This window comes from Gossypium hirsutum, chromosome D08 (assembly GCF_007990345.1).
Source record: "Gossypium hirsutum isolate 1008001.06 chromosome D08, Gossypium_hirsutum_v2.1, whole genome shotgun sequence".
Classification (NCBI taxonomy): Eukaryota; Viridiplantae; Streptophyta; class Magnoliopsida; order Malvales; family Malvaceae; genus Gossypium; species Gossypium hirsutum.
In genome coordinates, this window is record NC_053444.1 from 66,165,345 (window position 1) to 66,190,566 (window position 25,222).

Sequence of the window (25,222 nt, forward strand, 5' to 3'; positions counted from 1 at the left end):
CATCAGAGGTGTGAATATAAAGGAAGAATTTGTTTGCAATTGTTTATCCTAGTTGGCTTCCTTATTATTTTCTGATGTCATTGCACTTATAACATTAGTTCCTTTGTGATTGTTAATCTATTTTAAAAATTTTATTTTTTGAAAACAAATAAAAATTTTCAAAAAATTTAAAAGGAAAAGTAAATCAACTAAGTAGATAGATAAAATGATATAATCAGGGTAATGCCAATTTTTGAATTTAATTAAATTGACGAATTTAAAAATAAATATTGTTTTCTAATTTCGAGTTTATTAAATTTAGATAATAACCATTATTAGTTATTCATTAGTATTCAATAATAATTTTGATTAAAAGTAATTTTGTATCTTTACTTCAACAAAAATTTTAAATGATTAACTTAATTTGTTCATAATTGGTGAGGATATTTAGTCAAATAATGATATTTTAAAGAGATATTGCAATCAAAGTAGTTAAAGTGAGAATTATCTCTTTTATTGGAGCAAAATTCAAGTGATTTACAATCCCCTATATATTGAAAACTTGTTTTTTTTCTTTTTAATGTGCAAAAAGGAGTATTTTTATGTAATAAACAATCATTATGAAAAAATTTAATAAAAAAGTTGAATTTAGATAATTGCACAGGAAGTGAGGAAAATGGGTTCATTATCTGAAATCTTATGTCAATTATTGACACTCAACCTTTGAAAAATTAAATAATTTCACAATGCATATAATTAAAATAATAGTCTATATAAATATAAACACAAAGATTATCTTATTTTTAATTGAAAAGTAAATAAAAACTAATTTTTGAAATAAAATAATTTAATGCAAAACATAACCTCTTTTATCTATTATCAACAAAATTTTCAAAATTTTGAAAAAAATATATATTTATAAATTAAATAAGTTTTTTTTACTAATTAAAAAAAATTATTAATATCATGTGTGAATATAAAAGAAGAATTTGTTTACCATTATTTATGCTAGTTGGCTAGTTGTAATGCTTTCTTATCATTTCTTGATGTCATTGTACTTATAATATTAGTTCATCTCATTTTTTTTCCTTAAAAAAATTTTAAAAATCATTAAAAGAGGAAAAGTAAATTTAACTCCATTGACGAATTCAAAAATAAATTTTGTTTTCTAATATTGAGTTTATTAAATTTAGATAACAACCTTTTATCAATTATTCGTTATTATTCAAAAATAATAGTAGAAAATTTATTTTGATTGAAAATAATTTTGTATCTTCACTTTAAAAATTTTAAATGATATATTAACTTATTTAGTTCATAATCGATGAATATATTTAGTCAAATAATAATATTTTAAAGAGTTCTAACATGATTTACTTAACCTCTTTAAAGAGATACATCAATCAAAGTACCACTGGAAATTAGCTCTTTTATTTTATACTATAACAAAGGTTTAATTAGAGCAAAATTCAAGTGATTTACAATCCTCTCAAAACTTGTTTCTAATTTTTAGTGTGCAATTAGAAAGTTCAATTTAGTTCATTGAAAGGAACATTCATAAGTATTTTTATATGGTAAACAATCATTGTAAAAAGACTTTGTAAAAAAGTTGAATCTAGATAATTGTATAGGAAGTGTAGAAAACAGGTTGATTATCCGAGATCTTATGTCGATTATTGATGAGTATGAAAGTAATGGGAGGTTGTGAATTTTTAATTCTAAACAAAATGCGTCTAATTACTTAGAATATTTGTAAAGTGAGGAAACTAGTGAAAAGAAGACTTGTGATAGAGATGATCTAGAAAACTAGGTGTGGTATGATCATGATTCAAGAATTGAAATTCGAATAGCTTCCTAATAATTAGGTTGAGAAGGTATGGGTGGCCAAAAGATGCTTTTGACTTAGGTTTTTTTTCTCCTTTTGTCAGTAATTCAGGAGGCATAATTGTTATCTTGGGCAAGTCAAAGTTTGGGATTACGTGGAGGGAGGGAGGTAGAAATTTTATTCTTCTTCAAGGAAAATGGTGTTGTTGTGATTTCAAGTATATGACGGCATATATTTATACACCGTGTGTCTTTGAAGAATAGAAGTGTTTACAGTGATTACCACTATGATGCATCGATAAACAGGGGCTTGGTGTGGGGGGTGGGGGGTTGTTGCTAGGGACCGAAGAAACAATAAAAACCTTTGAAGAAGAAAACTTAAAGGAAAAAAGAAGTGTAAGAACAAGCTTTGACTGTATTTTCAGTGCCTTGAGTAAAATATCTTACACATATTTATACTAGCCAACCATATTAAACCATATCCTAAGCGCTTGTTAATATCGTTATTTTTATCATTTTTATCCAAAATGTATAGTTTAGAATTGAATTAATTATAGAACAACATTTTGCTCCAACAAATGATTTATTAATCAAAGAAGACTGTAAAAAACATAAAAATAATGTTTATCTATTAAGTTTTTTTATTCCATAAGCATAATTAAGCGTTAACATCTAAGATAATTTTATTGAAAAATGTACCCTACTTAAAAACTAATAATAACATATAAATAGTAAAACTTAATTTAAGTAGATGGTGCTTCAGCTGATTCTTTAGAGCAATACCCCTTGAATTTGGAAGTCACATCACGCCAGGCAACAAATATTACTTCTTTAAAGCAATAATCTGGAACTGCCATAATTCCAGAACAACATTTTGTTGGAAATAAAACCTTGTGGAAATTAAAAGATTTTATCATATCCTCAAAACATTTGTCATCAACATATTTATCAATGTATTGATTGCACTTATCTTCTCTTGGATTCCCCGTTGGTGACTCTTCCGGCGGCGGCTCTGTATCATCTGGGGGTGGTGAGCTAAAAAATGGTGGAAAATTTAACAATGGTTGCAAAATTTGGTCTATTAACCATAGACAAGGGAACCGTGGCGAAAATTTATTAGGTTGTTCAGTTGAATGATAATCATTGATAGAAAAACCTTGTCCCAACAACGTGGCTGGGAAAGACAAAATAAATAACGAAGTTAACAAAACACCATTCATATCGAAGAAATTGTGTAAAGATTGACAAAATTGAAAGAAAGAAAATAAAATATAATTTTGTAATGCATATAACTAATAGAATAAGCAGGTATTTATAGTAAGAAAATTTTATCTTAATTTTAAAATAATTATACAGTAGATGAGATATATAACAACCTTATCAATTAATTGTAAATAAAAACTACTTTTTGAAATGAAATAATTCAATGCAAATCCTAACCTCTTTTATCTATTAGCAACAAAATTAGAAAAAAAATGAAAAAAAATACATTTATAAATTAAATAAGTTTTTTTTCTTACTAATTGAATAAATTTTATCAATATCAGATATGTGAATATAAAGAAAGAATTTGTTTGCAATTGTTTATCCTAGTTGCAACGCTTCCTTATCATTTTCTGATGTCATTGTACTTATAACATTAGTTCCTTTGTGATTGTTCATCTATTTTAACAATTTTCTTTTTTGGAAACAAATAAAAATTTTCAAAAAATTTAAAAGGAAAAGTAAATCAATTAAGTAAGTAGATAGATAAAATGATATAATCAGGGTAATGCTAATTTTTGAATTTAATTAAATTGACGAATTTAAAAATAAATATTTTTTTCTAATTTCGAGTTTATTAAATTTAGATAATAACCATTATTAGTTATTCATTATTATTCAATAATAATTTTGATTTAAAGTAATTTTGTATCTTTACTTCAACAAAAATTTTAAATGATTAACTTAATTTGTTCATAATTGGTGAGGATATTTAGTCAAATAATGATATTTTAAAGAGATATTGCAATCAAAGTAGTTAAAGTGAGAATTATCTCTTTTATTTTGTACTATAACTATAACAACGGTTTAATTGGAGCAAAATTCAAGTGATTTACAATCCCCTATATATTGAAAAACTTGTTTGTTTTTTTAGGGTGCAAATTAGAGATTTCAATTTAGTTAATTGAAAGGAACATTTATGAGGATGTTTATGTGATAAACAATCATTATGAAAAGATTTAATAAAAAAGTTGAATTTAGATAATTGTATAGGAAGTGAGGAAAATGGGTTCATTATCTGAGATCTTATGTTAATTATTGACAAGTATGAAAGTAATGGGAAGTTGTGAATTCTAAGTTTTAAACAAAATGCATCTAATTACTTAGAATATCCGTGAGACAAGAAAACCGGTGAAGAGAAAGCTTGAACGGAGATAACCTAGAAAGTTAAGTGTGGTATGATCATATTTCAAGAATTAAAATTTGAAGAGCTGCCAAGTAATTAGGTTTACAAGGTACGGATGGCCAAATAACTTTGTTGACTTTTTTTTTCTCTCCTTTTTTTAGTATTTCAGGAGAGATAATTGTTATCTTGTATAAATATTTAATCTTATACTCATTTAGAATAAATCGAGATAAATGGTTATTCGAATACAAATAAATTTGAATATTGTCCAAATTAATTCTAGTTATGTATTTTATTATTTATAATTATAATTTTTATTGACTGCAATAAAATTATATAAAGGACATGCATGATAAAATAATACATTTTTTCTTTCAACCTAAGCTAAACTATAAATTATAAAATTTGCTAGGGTTGAATAAGAGAGCTTCCACTTTTAAATAGTTTATCGGCTAAAATCTGGTTTGCCGCCTCTGTCGGATGAAAGCCATCCCAGAAAACATATTGAGATGCATTGGAGCATGTTCCAATGGAGTGTTGATTACATAGTATTGACGTTTCAAGCAATCCAGTCCCACAACAAGCTCTTCTTACCTCTGCAAAACCTGTTTCCACATGCTTAAATTATTAGTGCTTTCTTGCTTAGAAGTGAAGCTTTACTCATGCTACCAGATTTTTGAAATAATATAGAGTAAGTATTTAAGATATATAATAATATCTTTACCATTCTCAGCAGGCTCTGTGATAAGGGTGTAAAGAGGATTGTAGATGTCTAAGACAACCAACTTAAGCTTAGAAAGCCTTCTTGTTAACCTTTGAGACCTGTGCTTGAGCTTGTTGTTAAATGAAATCGCATTGTTATTTAACCTAGCCACACAATGATTGTTGCCATGCCCAAAAGCTGTGATTGCTGCTGGTAAGCACCCAATTGGTGGCAAAGTCGCGACTCCAATTCTCCTTGCTCCAAGCTCGTATAGATTCTGTGACAAACTTCATCGATTAATAGAAAACCATGAAATTGTATTGTTTTTTATTTAAGAAAAAGATGCTAGGGAAAACCTGAATGAAATGATCATATGAGTTAAGGAGAATATCTGAGAATGTGTCTGGAGTATAGGTGGTAAATAATAAAGGATTAATGTAATAGTTTTGAAGAAAGTCACTGCTCCCAGCACTAATAAGATGGATTCCACGAGATATTCTGGAAGAAGCATTGGATTTTCCCGTAATATCCACCAACTTATTTTTGTACTCTCTGTAGTTCTCCAACTGTTGACTCAGAGAGATAGTATTCTGTAACAAGAAATAAATTTTTAAAAGCCTGTAGGAAAATAGAGAAATAAAGACAAGTTTTTGTTTCATTTTTACTTACATATAAAATTGCTGTAGCATTATAATAACCGGAAGCAGCTGATGCAAAATTGGCTCCAATCAACAACATTTCCCCGTTAGCCTTGTCACTCATGTAAGCGGGCTGATGGTCAGTGAAGCCAAGTTTCTCAGCTGTGTTTTTAAAAGCAAAAGGAAAAAGAAAAACTATTAGTTAAATAAATATATATATAAACAATATAAATAAATAAATAAAAAGTTTATTGAATTAACCAATAATATCTAAAGCTAATTCCCCGTTGCTAAATCGTCCTGTTGGTTCATGGTCAACAAAATCCCTCCCATAGGGAGGGAAGTTAGCTTTTATATTAGGGTGACAAGATCATTGTTGTTTCCTACGTCAACAATGGAGTCTCCAAATATGAATAAAGCAGGAACAATTTGACCCTTAACCTCAAATAGCAGAAAGGTAAGAAAAATAAACGGAGCCAGAAACTTCATTTTTGAGGATAAGCGAGAGAGAACTAGGTTGGCTTAGAATAGCTTGGAAATGGCTCACAAACAGTAAGTGAGATATAGTTTGTGTTAGAATTGTGTGACCCAAATTCTAAGAGATTGCTTGCAAGTCAAGTTAAACAAAAATATATTTTCTTTCTAGAAGATTTAGTATTTATTAGTATAATATATTTAGCATTTATTAGTAGAGTTTATTTGACTTACTAATTTAGCCTATAAATAGGCTCCTTTACAATCTTAGAATTAAGAGACACCCATTAGATTAGAACTCATAACACATTCAGAGAATTTTGTGTTTACGTTTGAGGGTTTTTTGTTTTTTCGGGTTTTCGGGGTTTAGTTTTTATCTCCATCTTTTGTACTCTTCATTCTTTTGCCATTATAGTAAATTTATTTTTGCCCGTGGTTTTTTATCCTCTTTTGAGGGGTTTTTCCACGTTAAATTTGTGTGTTCATCTTCTCAATTTCTTCTACTATTTTTACTTGTTCGTTGCTTAATCGGGACGATCCTAACAGTTTGAATGCTTAGAAGAATGTTTGTTTGTTGGTGGCATCTACTTTGATTTATAAATTTCTTTCACACTTATTATATTTTTCACCTACTTAAAAACATTAGTTTACTACCTAACCCAAACATGTAAATTATAATTGACATTTTGAATACTTATAATTTTAACTATAATTTATCTATAATAAAATAGATTAATTTTTTTAAAAATATATTAATAAAATTTTATTTATAAATTGACAAGTTTTCCCCAAATTGAAAAGATTAATTTTCTTTAACATCAAAATAATTTGCAACCATAATAAATTCTTAAATTTACTATAACACTCCATTCTATATCTAACGACAAGGTTTTAGATAGGATCAAGGTCAAAATGAGATTGTGTGATGTATAAATGGATGTAAAAGTTTAAGTATGTATATATTAAAAAAAATTCAATTATCTTTTGATAAAAGATAATGAAAGATATAATTATCTAATTTTGTATACTAGGTGTAGATATAATTATCTAAAATAAAAAAATGCTGAGAAAAAAATACGAACAAATGACCGAAGTAAGAGTTTTTTACTAATTTTTTTAAAAATTCAAAAATAATTAATACAAATATTTCAAACAAAATGCACTGGAATAATATAAAATAATAAAATACAAAAATAAAATATTTTTATTGAAAGTAATAAAAATCGGGAAAATAATACGAGCAAAGGGCAAGGATAAGGGTTTTTTTCTTACACCAAATTAATTTAAAAAACACACTAAATTAATAAATTTCAAACATTATGCACCGAAATGATGTAAAATTATAAAATTAAAATTTATAATATTTTCTAAAATAAAAAAATGCGGAGAAAAAAATACGAACAAATGGCCGAAGTAAGAGTTTTTTACTAACTTTTTTTTTCAACTTGCAGGCATCGCAATGGCTTCATTGATTCGAACCGATAGACACATATCTATGCGGCTAATAACACGGTATGATTTATTATTTGTTAATCACGGGTTCTATTTATTTAAAAAGGATATACGTAGTATATACAAATAAATCATGTTATTGTAATATTTTTTTCTGTAATTTAACACTATCAGGACTCGTACTGATTATTAAGGGTCGTACAAGCGTTTGGAAAACGGCTCCGGATGCACGATTGATGTCGTACTTGGAGCAAGCCGAATTTGGGTCAGCAGCACTGATCCGGTCCTCCGATGTGCGCTATGATTTAATATCTGCGCTAGTGGAGCGGTGGATCCCGAAGACCCACACTTTTCATTTTCCGTGCTGGGAGTGCACGGTGACCTTGGAGGATGTTGCAATGCAGCTTGGGCTCCCAATTGACGGGAGTCCCGTAACGGAGTATCTTTATTTACCAATCCGGCTGCACTTTGTTATGAGCTCCTGGGGGACTCGCCAGGGGACGGTGAAAAAAATTTTACGGGCTTACAATTTACATTGCTGAAAGCCAAATTTGGACAATTATCAGCGACTGCCACTGAATGTGAGTTGATGTACGCTGCTCGAGCGTACATCATGCATATCGTAGGGGGAGTACTCATGCCTGATGCAAACAACGACAAGGTGCATTTGATGTACTTGCCCCTGTTAGCTGATTTGTCCACTGTTAGCTCGTACAGCTGGGGCACCGCCGTTCTAGCAGTGTTGTACCGGGAGCTTTGTCGGGCGACAAACCCGGATGTTGTAGACATGGGCGGATGCCTCCCACTGCTGCAGTCCTGGGCGCTCTATCGGATGCCATTTTTGGCATCCGTTAGTCACCAACCGTTTGTCTATCCACTACTGAACAGGTGATAAAATATAAATTGTCATTATTTGTAGTCATAATATATTGACTAATGTTACCAACCCTAAACCCTATATTTGTTTTTTGTAGGTGGAGTACTCGTCCGGGTATCGGGAGGTCGTACCTTGTCCCGATATACCGCTTCATGATCAAACAGTATGCCCGGGAAGGGGTAAGCTACTATTCTAATAGTCATGACATCTTACTTTCTATATATTACTCACACGTTATGGCTCTAACTCGTTACAATGTTATTAATCATGCAGTTTATATGGATGCCATATCGTAGGCCGGAAATTAAAAATGTGGTACCCTTATCCGTATACGTTGATTCCCACATATGGTGCACTAACGCACCAATTATCAATTTCAACATGGTTGAGTGGTATCACGGAGATCGGGTGCTACGACAGTTTGGCTGTATCCAACCTAACCCGGATCCGTCGTGCGAGGTGGGGGAAGTTCACGGTATGAATAAGAGAGGAAAATCGATGTTGGATTAGGGAATTAAGCACCGAAAATTTGTGGCGCTGTGGAACGATCGATTGCGTCGAAGGCATCAGATGGTTATGGCTACCGACTCGCAACCTCATTAGAGTATATACAATGGTACTATAGTTGCGGGAAGCCATATATACTTGGAGGCCAGTCGACTGTAGTCCCCCCGCACATGCAGCAACCTAGAGGATCGGACGCAGCAGGCCCGATAGATCCGGAACCTGTGGCATATTATTCTCCGCAACCACCAGGGCCCGAGCAGGAGCCCCAGCCAGATCCCGAACAATCACAGTCACATGTGGATTCACATGGCTATCGTCCGGATTTGACGGGCGGTGACTATTTTCCGAGCTTCGTAGGGGGCGAATACGCCTACGAGTTTGAACTCTTTGGATCCTACTCGCCGCAGTACGACATGCCCGGCTCATCCGACCCGTATCTGCAGCATCATGGGACTTATTCTGGTTCAAGTTCGTCAGTGCAGAACGAGCCACAGGATTTTTCCTCTATGTTTGCCACACCCCCACCTGCGCCGAATGATGATGTTGGTCGTCGCCCAGAATGTGATCGTCGACCTCCGAATAGGTATACCCCTAGGACAACACCATCAAACCATCAATTTTAGGGTTTAATGCACTTTTTGTATAAATTTAATATTTCTAATTTAATCTTTGCTTACTTCTGAACTTTTTTGTATAAATTTAATTATTCTATTTTTTCATTATATTAAAGCTGAATCCAATTATAAATGCCTCCATTTTTGATATAATTTTAATAATTCCAAATGCGCACATGGTATTTTATAACTTAGTTTGGATACAATTTAAGCATAAGCACAAGCTGAATAATAAAAATTATTTCAAATGAATTATACTTTTTATAACACTATACATAAAAATTTTACAGCATTAGGTCAATTCCGACCTGATCTGGACGATTGTCCAACATGAAAGTTTCGGTTAGGACATTTATTCCGACTATAACCACTTAACCTGCATATTCTACAATGCTTTCCGTCAGATTTCTCCCTAATGTCCATCTCATTACGGATTCTGCTTGACTGCAGACGACCCCTTAGATTTCTCCGTAGCCCTCTGTCTGGGAGAAGCTCGAAAGTCATCGACGGCACCTCCCACATAGATAGGTCAAGCAGGATGGGGAACTCATTCTCCCAGATTCGCAATGTGCGCTCCAGCGTGTACACATCATCGTCATATTGTTCAACATCAAGGTTGACTTTAGCACATGCTGCCACGACATGCGCACAGGGATAATGAACTGTTTTGAACCTCTTGTACTCGCACCGTCTGTTCCGGAGATCAACTCCGTAAGACCTAGTTGGTATACCAGGTCAACGACTGATGGTCTTAGTAACTCGAAACGTTTCCAGTCATCGTGAATATATTTCTATATTCATTGACCTCGCCAACCGACGGTTTGCGACCATTGCATCCCTGACATGTTCGATAAACACGTGTCCTGCCTGAATCTGGTCGACTTGCTGCTGACCCATCCTTGGCATCAAAGTAGCCAGCCTATAGAAAGTAGCAGAAAATACAGATGCAATCGGAAGATAACGTGCTTTCAACAAGACAGCGTTGATCCCTTCGACTAAGTTTGTGGTCATTTGGCCATAATGAAAGCCCTCGTCAAAACTTTGAGCTCACTGCCACGACTCCATTGTGCCCAACAATTGTGGGAAAGATGTGTTTGTCTGTCCCTCCATGTCACTCTCAAGTCGGATCATTCTTTGCCGAAAAATATGTGGCTCTAACTCGTACGCTGCATACGTATTAAGAAAAAATAAGTTCTAGTAAGTCAATAATATAAAACATTACAACTTATATTGAAAATATAAGGTTATCATTTACCCATTGCCACGACTTGTCTCTTCCAGTCTACATTCTTATAATCTTTGTGGAAGTTAGCCGCAATGTGACGGATGCAGTAAACGGATCTCCACAGCACACCGGAACGCCTAATAGCTGCAATTAAACCCTTCCCTCTATCGGAGATAATACAAATGTTATCATTGCTAATAACATACCTCTGCAGATTTGTGAGGAAAAATTCCCAAGACTCCATGTTCTCTTTATCTACGATAGCAAATACTATCAGGAGCACGTTTCTGTTGCCATATTGAGCAACCGCAAGAAGTAGGATCTGTGTATATTTTCCATACAGCCAGGTCCCATCCACCTGCACAAGTGGCTTACAGTGGGAAAATGCTCGCATACATGGATCGAACGTTTAGAACATTCAATGGAAAATCCTTTTTGCCGACTGTAACTGGTCGTCCGGGCCGTAATATGGTCTTGTCTACAACTCAATCACAGTCCCCGGTACGTACTCCCGCATAGCAGCTATCCAACCTTGAAGCTCGTTATACGACGAATTGTAATCCCCATACAGTTGCTCCATCGCCATCTGTTTAGCTATCCATGCCTTCCGATATGAGACTCGATACTGGAATCGTGCTTGCATTTCGGTAATCAGTACCGAAACTTTAATGGTCAGCATGTCCGTCACTATTGGCATGATACACATACAGATAGTTTTCGAATCAAGTTTTCCATGATCTTCTGTCATACGTGTTGATGTGAATGTATGAGGACCAACAAATTTTCGTATCTCCCACATCTGAGAACTTCTAATGAATGTAGCTCATACCCGCCAATTGCAGCCTTCAGCTGCCTTCCAACACTCCCCAACATATATTGTCGGAGTAGACACTGTGACTTTATAATCCACCGATATGTTTATGATGTACCGTTTAATGGCATATACGCACTCTTCTTTACAGCTGAATCTCTGGCCTATGAATAACTCCTCATCATCAGATGTTACGGCCAGCCCATGAGGATGAACTATTTCAGGGTACTCCGGGAACTCAGCTACATATGCTGCATCGGGTAGGGGTGTGCATAATTCGGGTAAAACTGAAAAAATTTGGTTAACCAACCGAATTCGGTTAATCGGTCGGTTAACCAAATTTTTTCAGTCGGAGGTCGGTTAATTTTTTTTATATTTTTCGGTTAACGGTTAATTCAATTTAAAACCGGTCGGTTAACCGATTTTTTTCGGTTAAACCGAAAAAATTAATAAACCCAATTACCCAACCCAATAAACTAAAGTCTACCCAAACCCAATTACCAATTACCAAGTACCAAGTACCAACCCAATAAACTAAAGTCTACCCAAACCCAATTACCATTTACCAACGCAATAAACTAAAGTCTACCCAAACCCAATTACCATTTACCAATCCAATAAAACTAAAGTCTAAAACTAAAGACTAAATCTCTAATAAATAGCTGAAAATTACTAAAACCCTAAAACTAAAACAGAACCAACTAATAGCCTGCTGCTCTGGTGCTCCCTGCTACTGCTGCCCTGCCATTCGGCAATTTCGGCTGCCATTCCATTCCATATTGTTCTTTTTTTTCTCTAATTTTTCTTGTTCTGGTGCTGCAACTTTGTCAACCCTCAACTCAACTCCTTGCAACTTTCCAAAAAGGTAATAAATCTTCATTTTCATCCTGTAAATTTTCTCTATGAATCTTTAGTTCTCCTCTGTCTTTGCCTTTTCATGTCTTTTTTGTTTCATATCTATGCTTTTACTTGTATTATGTACAGGCTTCTTTACATGTTTTTTTGGTTTTCAAGATTGATTGGTTCCCCTCATCTTGTAATATATATATTATTTCGAAATCTGAAACTACTTTTATGTTTTTTGAACATCATGCTTCAGATTTTTCTGTTTTGTCTAAAGAATCTTGTTTCCTGTACACATTTAAGTTTTGTGCTATCGTTAATATTCCCTAGTCTACTTGGAGAATATGAATTTTGGGGTGCAAATGTTAGACTTATAAAAATAAAACAACATTATATAGCAATGAAAGTCTTGTTAATCAGTTAAATATCATTATATAGCAATAAAATAACATTATATAGCAAATCGGTTAAATCAGTTAAATCGATTAATCAGTTAAATCGATTAAATCGGTTAATTTTTAACCAAAAATAAAAATCATATGATTTTCGGTTAATTCGGTTAACCGACCGGTTTAACCGAAAAATTTTCGGTTCGGTTAATATTTTTTTAAAAATTTGGTTCGGTTAACGGTTAAAAAATTTTGAAGGTCGGTTAATTCGGTTTTAGCTATTTCAGGTCGGTTAATCGGTAGGTTAACCGAAGCACACCCCTAGCGTCGGGGTCTATGAGCGACATGTGTGGCCCAGGATTATTGTGTATCAAAATACGCCGCATCTGCTCCCCGACCGAAGAAGCGTTAATGCCTTCATCGTTGTTGACATATTCACTGTCAATATCATCAGGTACATCGTCCACATCGGGATCATCGTCACTATCAACCTCTTCATCCCAGTGATCGCCACCACCTTCTTCTTCACCACCAACCATATCAAGATCGGGTGTAATATTCAGGTCGATATCGATCCCACCCATAGTCGATTCACTATCAACGTATGATATTGGAGCCACCATCCACGGTTCTTGAGCTCCGTGTTCTTCATCAGATGCATTGACATCTTCATTTTGCTCCATACCGGCTAACTCAGCAAATAAGTGAATCGGTGCATTATTGTCACTCCCATTCCCACAGTAGAGATCAATCATTGTCTCCACGTCTTCGTCGTTTACAAGTTCCATTTCGACGAATTTGACCGGATTTGTCGAAACTGGAAACTTGTAGAAAATTTTTGATATCCTTCTCCCACAACGTCTAAGAATTTTTGCATTAATCATTACCTTCATTTAATCGACCGAGACATTTCTATTAAATCTCATTGCTATTTGTTGCCGACATTCAAATACACATCCAACACTTGTTGTCAAGATGACTCCATCGAAATAAACGCATACAAAAAACTTAACATCCATCTTCAATATTTAATCTGTCAAAAAATAAATAAAATCTCATAAAAAATCTTGAACGGTAAATAAATTACTTAAAAAAATTTAATGTTTCAATATGTAATTTTGTACATGAAAACCGTTTAACCACTAATCATAATAACTAACACAATAATAATATTAATAATTTTATACTCAAAATAATACTAACTAAAATTATTAATTAGGGTTTTACTAAAAATAATAACTAACTAACTATAATAATACTAGCTTTTTACTAACTAGTTTATTTTGGTAAATAAAAATAATAACTAACCCTAATAATAATACTAGTTTTTTACTAACAATAATACTAAGTAACATCTTAATACCTTAATAACATCTTAATACTAATAATAATAATAATAATAATAATAATAATAATAATACTAACTAAAACTATCAATTTGAGTTTTATTAATCTTAATAACTAAACTAAAACAAAAAATAATACAAATTATACAAAACAATAACAACAAGATAATCAATTATTTTTTAAAAAATACCTTTTTTTCTCTTCTCTTTCTCTCTTTTTCTCTTTTTTTTTCTGCAGCACCTATTCTTCCTCTTCTTTTTCTTCTTATTTTTCTCTCTTCAACTGGACAGAGCTCGTGTTTATAACACGAGTAGTCCTGCCAATCAGTATGACACCATTGGTGCCGCCAACCTCATTGGCACCATCGGTGCCGCCACTCAGTATGGCACCTTTGGTGCCGCCAATCACAATTCCTCCACCAGTGTCCTGTAAAATCGGCGTAACTTTTTTTTCTGTTTTTTGTTTTTTTTGTATATTTTGATAAATAAAAATATATATATAATATTTTTGGAATTTTTTAATTTTTTTTATAATAATTTAGTAAAAAACCCATAAATTGGAAATTAAAAAGTAGAAATTGTACTTTTTTTCATTTTGATCATTTTCAATTTACTTTCGAAATAAGGATAATCAATAAAAAAGACGAGCAAGAAGAAAAGCTTTGATTTTCTTTATTCATCGCCAAACGAAGAGAAGAATAGGAACATACGGTGAAAAGTTGTGCAATGGAATAATAGGATTTTTGTCACTTTTTTTAAAAAAAATTAATATTTTTTTGAATAATTGTAATTTTTAAAAATGTTTTTAATAGTTGAAAAAATATTAATTTTTTAGAATTTTTTAGAATATTATGATAATTTTAGAATTTTTTATTTATCATTAAAAATTATAAAAGTATCAAATTAGTATTTTAGTTATATTTTAAGGACGAATTTAATTATTAAGTCTATGAATTAATGTATCATGTCCTCAATCCATTAGTGATTATTTTGTGATTTTTTATAATTACGTAATTAAAAGAAAATAATTGGGTGATTTGCAATATAACTTACCTAAATATATTTGAGGAATAATGACTCAATGACTCACATTGACATCCATCATCTAGTTATCATATGAGTGACTTAAATGGTCAATTTCAAATAATTGAGAGATAAAATTATAACTTTTCTATAATTAAATGATTAAAATATAAATTTATTGATAATTTACTAGTCACGGTTGTAGTTTATACTTATATTATTGTAAATTATATATTTTATTATTTTTAAATAAAATCAATTGTCAGCCGCCAATAAAAATGGAAAAAGAAAACAAATCTAGCCAAAAAAAGAAGGGAAAAAAAAACTCCCATTACCAGGAAGAAACTAGAAAGTAACACTGCCAATTTGAACTCAGACCAAAAAAACCACACTTTCTGGACCAATTAATTTGACTTTCTATCTATTTCTTCGTTTTTCGATCCTTCTTTGTTGCATTTCTTCTCTACTCTCTGAGTTTTGACTTTGGGTCGATTTATTTAAAATCCAATCTGTTTTTCTTTTGGTGGGTTCTTTTTTTGTTTTTGTTTTGTTGCATGTTTTCTGTTTATTTTTCTTTCATCTAGAATTGGGTTTTTTTTTCTCCTGTTTTCTGTTTCTTCTCTTTTCTGGACTGTGAATTTGAGAAAATCCAAAATGAACTAAAGGATTGGATCGGAGTCAGCTGGTGGATACTCTGAAAATCAATGAAGTTTCAATCTTGAATTCAGAACTTCAATTCAATTGCCGATCAGCAGAATTGGGTTATTTTATTTTGGCTTTTTTTTTGTGTTTTGAGTGATTTCTACTGTAATGGAGCTATCGGGAATAGTATTAGTTTTGGGGGCTAGAAAAGGTTGATTCTTATTTATTTATTTATTGAGGGGGGGGGGATAGTTATGGATGAAGTTGGCCCTAGTAATCAAGAAGAGTTTAAGGGGTACTCAGGATTGGGCACAGAGAAAGAATCTGCGTTGCGATGGCGACCGAGGCAACTGGTTTTTCGGCCCTATTCATCTATAAATGGTGCTGATAGAAAGCTGCGTGTTGTTGTTAGGAAGCCTGTAAGTTCGCCTTTCTAATTGATTGCCTATTCATTTTTAGTTCGAAAGTTTTGTCAGCACTTGTTTCTATGCTGAAATGTGTTGCAAATTGAGGAGCTTTTTATTTGGATCGATCTGAATTTGTATGGTTTAAGAGATGTTTAACTGGTTTTACTTTTACATGTGGTTTTATTAGTGATTGTCTTTATCTTACTCAAGGAAAGCATATATAACCCAAGTAAGCATATGAGCTAATATTGCAGAGGTTTCTAAGCTGATTCGTAGGTGGATCTGGTCTTTTTTGGGTTGCAGGTGGTATTGTTCTAAGCTGTTAAGTTGTAACCTATGGTTTGATGTTCAATCCTTTTAATAAAATCTACTTTGCTGAGCCAAAAAAAAAAAAAGGGCAGAAGAGAGAGTCCCTTACTGTCTAAATGTTCACTAGTGGCAAATAGATCATAGAAAGTTCTGAACAAGATGGGAAATGATATGCTTAATTCAGTTACTCTCCACATTACAAGAGCTCGAGAGGAGTTTCGAATATGGGGTATGTGTCTAAGTCTAACACGGGTATGCTCAATTTTTTCTTAGCTTTTTTCTCATATTTTGAGGGTCATTACACCATACCAATGTTTGAATACGTGTTGAATGTAGGTGTTGGGCGCAGGTATTCTAGGGAAAATGAAGAGTCTAGTTGACATAAGTTAGTCTTATATTCATTATTTCAGTAAGCTTAAGCGGATTAGGTGATCAAATTGGTTTCAGGTAGAAGAGCGTGATGTGTCTATACAAATATTATCTAATTGAGATTATGATATTGATTTTAGATCCCGAGTTCTATCTATCCTGATACTATCAATCAATGCAACTCATGCCAGTCTATGATTTCTATAATTTCTCTTTAAATATTTTATCATATTGAAAAATTATGTAATTGGAAATTTTATTTCTCAATACTTTGGTTGGTTAGCAAATTGCGATGTGGTACTTGCACTGAATTGTTTTTCTCATCATGCAAAAAATTTGCAATAATCTCCAGCTTAGATTCATATGAGGCAAATCTTCGTGCTGACATGCAGTTTTCACCATGCAGTTGGTGGCAAGACTGACAAAGGACGTAATAGAAACTTACCAAATATGCAATCCAAAATTTAAATATTCAGAAGAATTGAACCCAAAGTGGTTTTTGACTAGCCCATCTGTTGGTGTCCTCAATGATGGCCACGACAATGTGAACTCAGATCTGATTCTAACTGTGAACTTTGTCTTGATAAATTTAGAAACACGGCGAAGGTTTGATACTGCTTTTTATAATTTTCCTCATGATTTTGAACTATTTTCTGAATCATTTCATGATGATTTCTTTGTGAATTGACTTTACATGGGCAGCTTAGATTTTGTTAATGGTCAAGGACAATTTTCTTTTCCTCTTGCTTAATTTAATGTGTTCTGCTACTGATACATGGTTGATCCTAAACTAAAATGGACTGTTTCTTGACTTTGATGTCTCAGAAATATTAATCATCTTGAAGTGCATTGTTTCTTTTTCGTGTAACCTTTTAGCTTCTCTTAGCCACAATATATACATGTTTTGTTCTGGCTTGTAACTTTGAACCTTGGCATGCTGGAATTACTTGTATGTCAGTGTAAATATGGAGCTTTGTGTTTGCAAGCTTGGTTAAACATTCTTTTCAATTAATATACAAATTCAGGTGGCCATTCCACCATTAATCCTTCTTCTCCTTGAAGAGTTTCTGTTTTAAAGTTCTAATCTTTGTGTCTAGCTAGCAACAAAGAATACATTTTCTATTTGTCTTGTACTGAGCCCCTGCGAAAAAACACCTGGTCTTTTTGTACATAAGGCCCTTATCATTTGGTAGATTCATGGATATGACTATGCAACTCAAAAAAATATTTCTGATGATCTATTATCATCCAAAATGAAGCTTAGTGAAGTAAACGTTTACTCATGTTTCAATGATTTTTGTAGATATATTGTCAAAAATGTTCTTGGTCATGGGACTTTCGGGCAGGTTACTAAGTGCTGGGTTCCAGAAACAAGCAGTTTTGTTGCTGTGAAGATAATTAAAAACCAACCTGCTTACTATCAGCAGGCACTGGTTGAAGTTTCTGTTTTGACAACGGTAATTAAGTTTCCTTATAGCTGTCTATACCTTTTTAGAAATACCAGAAGTTAAGCATCAACCGTGTTATGTTTGCTTAATTGGTTGTCTTTTGCAGTTGAAAAAAAAGTACGATCCGGAAGACGAGCATCACATTGTCCGTATTTATGATTACTTTGTATATCAACACCATTTATGCATTTGTTTTGAACTTCTTGACACAAATCTGTAAGTTTATTGTCTTACGTTGAAGCAATATTCATTGTTTGTAAATTTCTTTTCACCCTTTACATAGACAATCTCTTATAGAATTTTTCTAGCATTTTATTGACATTTTCCCCCTGATTTAGGTATGAGCTTATCAAGATAAATCATTTTAGGGGTCTGTCATTGAGCATTATTCAGCTGTTTTCAAAACAGGTGTTTTGAGTTTTCTTGTAGCTCTATTTGATTGAACTGAATAATGATTGGAATAGCTGTATACATCTCTTTGAAAATGTCTTTAGAATTGCATCTTAACCTTTTTTACTTTATGTAGATTTTACGTGGACTGACTTTGTTAAAAGATGCTGGAATAATTCATTGTGATCTTAAGCCAGAAAATATTCTTCTCTGTACAAGGTGAGTTTCCTTTATGGATTAGTCTGGATTACAAACTTGTAATATAATTTTTTGTAATTTTTTCAGTGAAGTTTGATATGTCTCTACTGGAAATAACAGTGTCAAGCCAGCAGAAATTAAAATAATTGACTTTGGATCAGCTTGCATGGAAGATTGGACTGTTTATTCCTACATTCAGGTTTCTATACACAACTATCACTGCGTACTGTTCACTGTTATCATACTGCGGAGGGTCTTATGGCCCTTTTTCCTATTTTCTTCTGCAGAGCCGGTATTATAGGTCTCCTGAAGTTCTTCTTGGATATCAGCATCCTTTTGACATGAATTTGTAGCCTTCTTTTCTATTTATTGGTTTTGCTTACTGCCTTTGTCTTTTGGTGGATCATGCTGGTATGGACTTGAACTTCAGTGGAATAACTTCAGCAGAACATTGTTTGATCAATTGAATCCTGAGGTTTAAAATGACCTTTGGAGTTTATTCCACAGAAGTTCTAGTCCAGCACTCTATATTAGTCACATCTTCTGTGGATTAAACCTTGAAAGGTTCATCTTTGTATTTCTATATGAAGATCTCTTTGGAGCAATGACGTAGAAGATTCATATTGCTATTCTTTTTAGCATACTGCTACTACCTAAATTAGTCATGTTTCAAGCCTTTGGCAGTAATAATTAGAAAATGCCTATTTAAAATATTCAGTTCTTGTGATCCATTATTGCCTTTGATGATTATATTCCCTAATTCTGATTTTTGTCTTTGGTCTTGATCGTTAGTTCTAGTTTGAACCTTGACCACTTGATTAGATATACAACAGCTATTGACATGTGGTCCTTTGGCTGCATAGTTGCTGAACTCTTTCTTGGGCTGCCATTATTCCCAGGTGCTTCAGAATTTGATCTTCTAAGGCGAATGGTTGAAATTCTTGGGTATGCCTCTTGCTTTGATGGCCATACATATCTCTGGCTAACAATTTGTCAGTATTTCTAGACATCATTTTCTTGCGACTGATTTTAGGTATAGCTTTTCTTTGGTTGATCTTATAACTGAGCAGATCTTTTTGTGTCCAAATAGGAGAATTTCACTTATCATTAAATAAGCGCATGCAATTGTCAAATTGCATACTCACTCTGTCTCTCATTTTTTTGTCTATCTTAGAAATTCCAGGATTCAAGGCAATGTGTATCTAATGCTTTGACAAGTTTGTAGGCATTCATACTAAAAATTTCCCTTATGCTAAACAAAAATGTACAAGGAAAGAGAAACAAGAATTTGCATTGATTTTTCAGATCACTAATATTTTTTCAACATCACAAATTGAAAGTTCAGTCTACCTCTCTCTCTTCAGTTTCTTTTGTTCTACATAAAAGTATCATTATGACAAGTCAGATCCTCTAAGATGACTCCTCTATTGAATTGGCAAGATAGGCATTAATACTTATGAACGAGATCTGTGCCTTATAAGGGGTGAGTTAATGCTGCAGTTTAGGATGAACGTGAACAATTTATTTCTTGTATATAAGAACCTTGAAGGATGTGCTAGAATCTTCAATGTCCTCAAGGCTCTGATTGGTATGGAGGATGGAAAAGAGTGAGGAATGGTTAAGCTACAAAGTAAGAAAATGGTTATGAATCTTAACCATTTGATTTAACAAATTTTCTATCCTCACTCTTTTTCATCCTTCATACCAAGCAAAGGCTAAGCTCTTGGATTGTTTTATTATGGGAAGTCCAAGACCACCTGTGACTGCCACATTAGATCCCTTGGTTCGTATTGAAGTTTCAGTGTGTTTTAACAGTGACAATAGTCAAAAGATGCATGCATATTCTTTTGCACACATAATGGAGGAGCTGTTCATCTGACTGGTCTAGTAGATTAGTCCAAAATAAAATTTTTATGCTTACGAAAACAAGTAAATAGAGAAAATTCCAATGCAATATGCTTTTTACTGAAATTGCATTAGAACTTCCGCTAATATGTACTCATCTAGTTGAGTTAATTCATAAAAGTTCAAAATATCTTTAAGACCCTTCCTACTTGATTTTCTTGAACTATGTTTGATCAGTTGCCGTTTCTTAGTTGTTCTGCTATTTTCTTGCATTCAATATAAATATTATGCTGCTTATTATTTTCTTAATCTTCATGCATACTTCCTTTTGAAGGGTTTTGTACAAACTTTCATTTCCATCTTGTTTTAACTTATCCTAAACCAACCTTGTTACATTTAGATATAATTAAAATTTGTTTTTAGCACTCATTAGTCATTACTCATTCAGTTAGTCATATCTTTGCACTTGTTATGAACAGCCTTTTATATGTGGTTGTCATGTTGTAGAGGGCAGCCCCCTGATTATGTTCTAAAGGAGGCAAAAAACACAAGTAAGTTCTTCAAGTGCGTCGGGAGAATCCACAATATAGGGAATAGTGAAGTTTGTGGCAGAAGTGCTTACCAAGTATTAACAGAAGAAGAATATGAAGCTGTAAGAAATTTCCAGTGACTAGTTCTTGTTCATTTACATGTTGCATCTCTTGTCAAGTTTTTCATCTGATATAATTGTTGCTTGTTTCTGTTCAGAGGGAGTTAAAAAAACCGTTGATTGGAAAAGAGTATTTCAATCATAAGAATCTTGAAGCAATAGTTACATGCTATCCTTACCGGAAAAACTTGCCTAAAGAAGATATCATTAAAGGTTAGCATCTAACTTCAACATTGAATGTACAGCTTGGAATGGTGAGAAAATTTTTGTAGTGTGTAGTCTGTGAATAACTTACTAAAGCTGCTGCATAATAAATCTATAACAGAGAGTCAGATACGATTAGCTTTGATTGATTTCTTGAGGGGACTAGTTGAGTTTGATCCGGCAAAACGGTGGTCACCTTTCCAGGTAGTTGAAATTTCCCATGAGCACTTCTGATCATGCTATTCCAACTAAGTATGAAGAAACATAAGAGCTTTAACATCATTGTGCAGGCTTCCAAACACCCTTTTGTTACTGGGGAACCTTTCACACGCCCATATAGGCCTCCCCCTGAGACCCCTCACTTGGTAAGGGACTTACGCATGCAGCTCTGCAATTGAAGAAGATTGAACCTTATGTCATAAATCCATATTAACTATGTGGCTCTTATCTCAATGCTTGGCACCATCATACAGAAGAATTGCTTAGTCCTCTCCCGACTCCCCTATCAATTGGTTGTCTATTCTTCGTTGGTTGATCAGTAATGTATTCTTCTGAGAACTGGTATAATCTTTTGTTACAGTATAGCCACTATTCTCTTATTTTTTAATGAAGTTGTAATAAAAGTTTAAGGTTGTTGAAAATCATTTGACATATGAAATCATTATCTTAGAGTACCGTACTGGTTTGAAGCATGAAAGTTTTGGTCAATTCTTTTGATGGAACTTCAATTTCCATTTTATTATCTTTCTCTTGAAAGTTGTGTGTCTGAGCAAAAAATTCTTTGGGCCGTTGAGAAGGTTTGGCTTTATTGGTTCTCACTTTTCTCATGGATTGAGCTGTCTTTGACTTACTAATCTGTTCTTGTTGGATCACAAGCTTTATGGAAAATAGCACAAATATGTTATTTTCTGGGCAAGAAATAGCGCAAATGATACTTGCCTGATGTCTGGTGACTTTTTTGTTAGCTGGTTGCTCGAAACATTAAGGTGGACCATCACCCTGGTGGAGGGCATTGGTTTGTAGCTGGTTTTTCCCCTAATGTAAGCTTCTTAATTACACAGTATTTTTATTGCTAGAGAATTAGAGTTACTGCATTATTTTGGTATTAGTCTTATACGAATATATTTTCCAGGTGTAGGTTTCAAAGAGGAACAGAGTTACTTTTCATAACAGCCCACAGTTCCCAATGGTACCGTATGGTCATGCCAATTGCTATAGCAGTATGGGAAGTCTTAGTAGCTATAATGATAATAGTGGGCTCGGAAGCAGCTATGGGAGTTATGGAGATAGCAGTAGCATATTTGCATGTTATTCACCTGTTGGTCCGTCTGTGATGACTCTGCATATGCAGAGTGGTGCATCAATGCTTGGAGGTAGTCCCAATGCTAGATGGAGAATCATGCAGTACTCTCATGGGAATGGAGTTGGTATGAGTCCATCGGCCAAAAACTTTGCCCTGCTTCACCTTGGCACTAGTCCCTCACAGTTTACTCCTCCAAGCTCCTATGTTCAAGGTTCAGTAGGCTTTCCTGGACATTATGGTGGTCCTACTTCTGCGGCTAGAAATAGTTGTCAAGGATCACCATTAAGTAAGATGGCTGTGGTCAGCCAGTTCAATTGAAGAAAAGTCGGGGACATTCTGGAAATTCACAATCTCAAGAAAGTTTGTCATCTTCAAACAGACCAGGACAAGTTACTGATGGAAACATTTCTAACCAAGCTGAGAGAAACTCTCAGGTTGTTGATGGTCTGCCATCTCATATACAGTCAAATTCCAGCTCAGCCAATTGGAAGCAACAGCAAGGTGGCATTGGAATGGCTACAAGTTATTCAATCGTTCAGAACATACCCAAGTCCATAGGACTTGGTTCTAGTGTGCAACTGCAGTATATCACAGGAGCAACTCAAGACAAGTCGGAGGCCAGCATGCCATTGTCAGGTCCTGGATATTGGGATCCAAATTATATGTGCGTAGAGGCAATCTAAACTTATATTCATCAAATATTAATATATAGTTATGTCGTACCTGTGTTGTATGGGTTATTCATTTACGATGAAGATAATGGTCTTTTACTCTTCCTTACCCTCTGAAAGGTTATTTGGGTACCGTCTTATAATTTTAACTCACTGTGCATACAGTACTTCCTTTTCTTTTCATGCTGATTTTATTCATTTATTCCGTTTAAGATTTCTTGCTGTTATAAAATAATACAATATGGGATAGAGAGAATGGGAGCATCTTGATACACACTCTATGTTTTTAATTGGTTGAAATATAATTGTCCAATGGTAATAGGTTGCTCTGTGAATGTCTACCCTCACTGGGGAGAGTGTATTCATCATTCCTAGATAGAACGGAAAATGGTTCTTGCAAATATTCGCATAAATTATGGTAGCATTTTATGAACTTGCTTCTTTGTTTTATGTTCAAACTAAGTTGATCAAGGACCTGATTTTACAAAAATACTGCAATATTGGCTCAATATTTTACTCCTCAATATTTATTCTATGATTATTTAACTTGTTAAATTACTTGCATTTGTTGTAACCACAGTGATGAACTTCTTCTGCAAGAGGATGGATCAGATGAGAGCCACGTATCTGAGTTTGACAGAGGAATGCAGATTGGTTCGGCTGATTCATCTGTCAGAATTGGAAGGTTCAACCATGCCTCCTCGACTGCAAGCTCAAATTTGTCAACTCAAAGGTAATTGCATATCCTTCTTAGTGAATGGCTTTCAAAGGTTGAACCCTTTTGCTCATACTTGAAGAGTGGGGGATAAATTGTCGGGGGAAGGGGCTGTCCTTTCCCCTCGTTCTTAGTATCAAGACATGTATGTTAAGTTAATGCTTGTCGTACTTTTCATTTGTCCTTCAATATCAGCTCCCTTTTTTTTCTTATCAGCACCTTTTTATTTCCCCTATTGAAAGGTGTAGTTTGCAATTTGTAGATATGGATACGCACTCCATAATGGTCAAAATTTCTCAAACATACAAGACCTGAGCTTTTGTCATTTTGTTGAAGTTTTTCTTCAGGATTCTCGACTTCTATTTTGTTTGTGCAGTCCTCATTCAGCTAATGCTTCGTACGCTGGATATCCTCGTTTTGTATTCACAAATTCTCACTTCATGCTCCACAACACAAAATTCTCCGAGCCTATCTAGGCAGCAAAATGTTCAGCGGTTCAATCATGGAAAATCAGCTGGTGTTCAGGATAGAGAACGGAATCACATGAAAGTTCATGTCCCTCCTAGCTTTAGTTCCAGGAGCCCACATTCTCCCGGAAACAGTTCATTCAGTAATGACATGCCATGGGTAACCTCCGCTCGGTACTGAGAATAGTAATCAGTCCATTTTCAAATGATCCTGTAAATAATGTAGGATGAAAGGCGAAACATCCCTAATGAAACGATTGCCTAATGTTGGATTCAACTCGATTTCTTGTGGTGTTCTTGGATTACGTATTGGGTGTTTGGCAAGAAAGTTGTATGCAATAGTTCACTTTGTGATAAGCAAAATACTCATCCAGACCATGCAGTCTCTCTCACTGTGCTCTGCATAAATATAATTTGTGTTTCTTGTTTTGGTTGCATGCAAATTGCTATATCTTTGGTTATGATGCTTCAGTTTACGAAGTAATAAATATGTGCTTCATCTTTTTTAGAT

At 33.7% G+C, this 25,222-nt stretch overlaps 2 pseudogenes; one reads left to right on the forward strand and one right to left on the reverse strand.

Annotated features, from left to right (window-relative positions):
* Positions 1–4,487: 4,487 nt before the first annotated feature.
* Positions 4,488–6,037, reverse strand: LOC107907746 (GDSL esterase/lipase At5g22810-like; annotated as a pseudogene).
* Positions 6,038–15,380: 9,343 nt separating this feature from the next.
* Positions 15,381–25,148, forward strand: LOC107909036 (dual specificity protein kinase YAK1 homolog; annotated as a pseudogene).
* Positions 25,149–25,222: the final 74 nt, after the last annotated feature.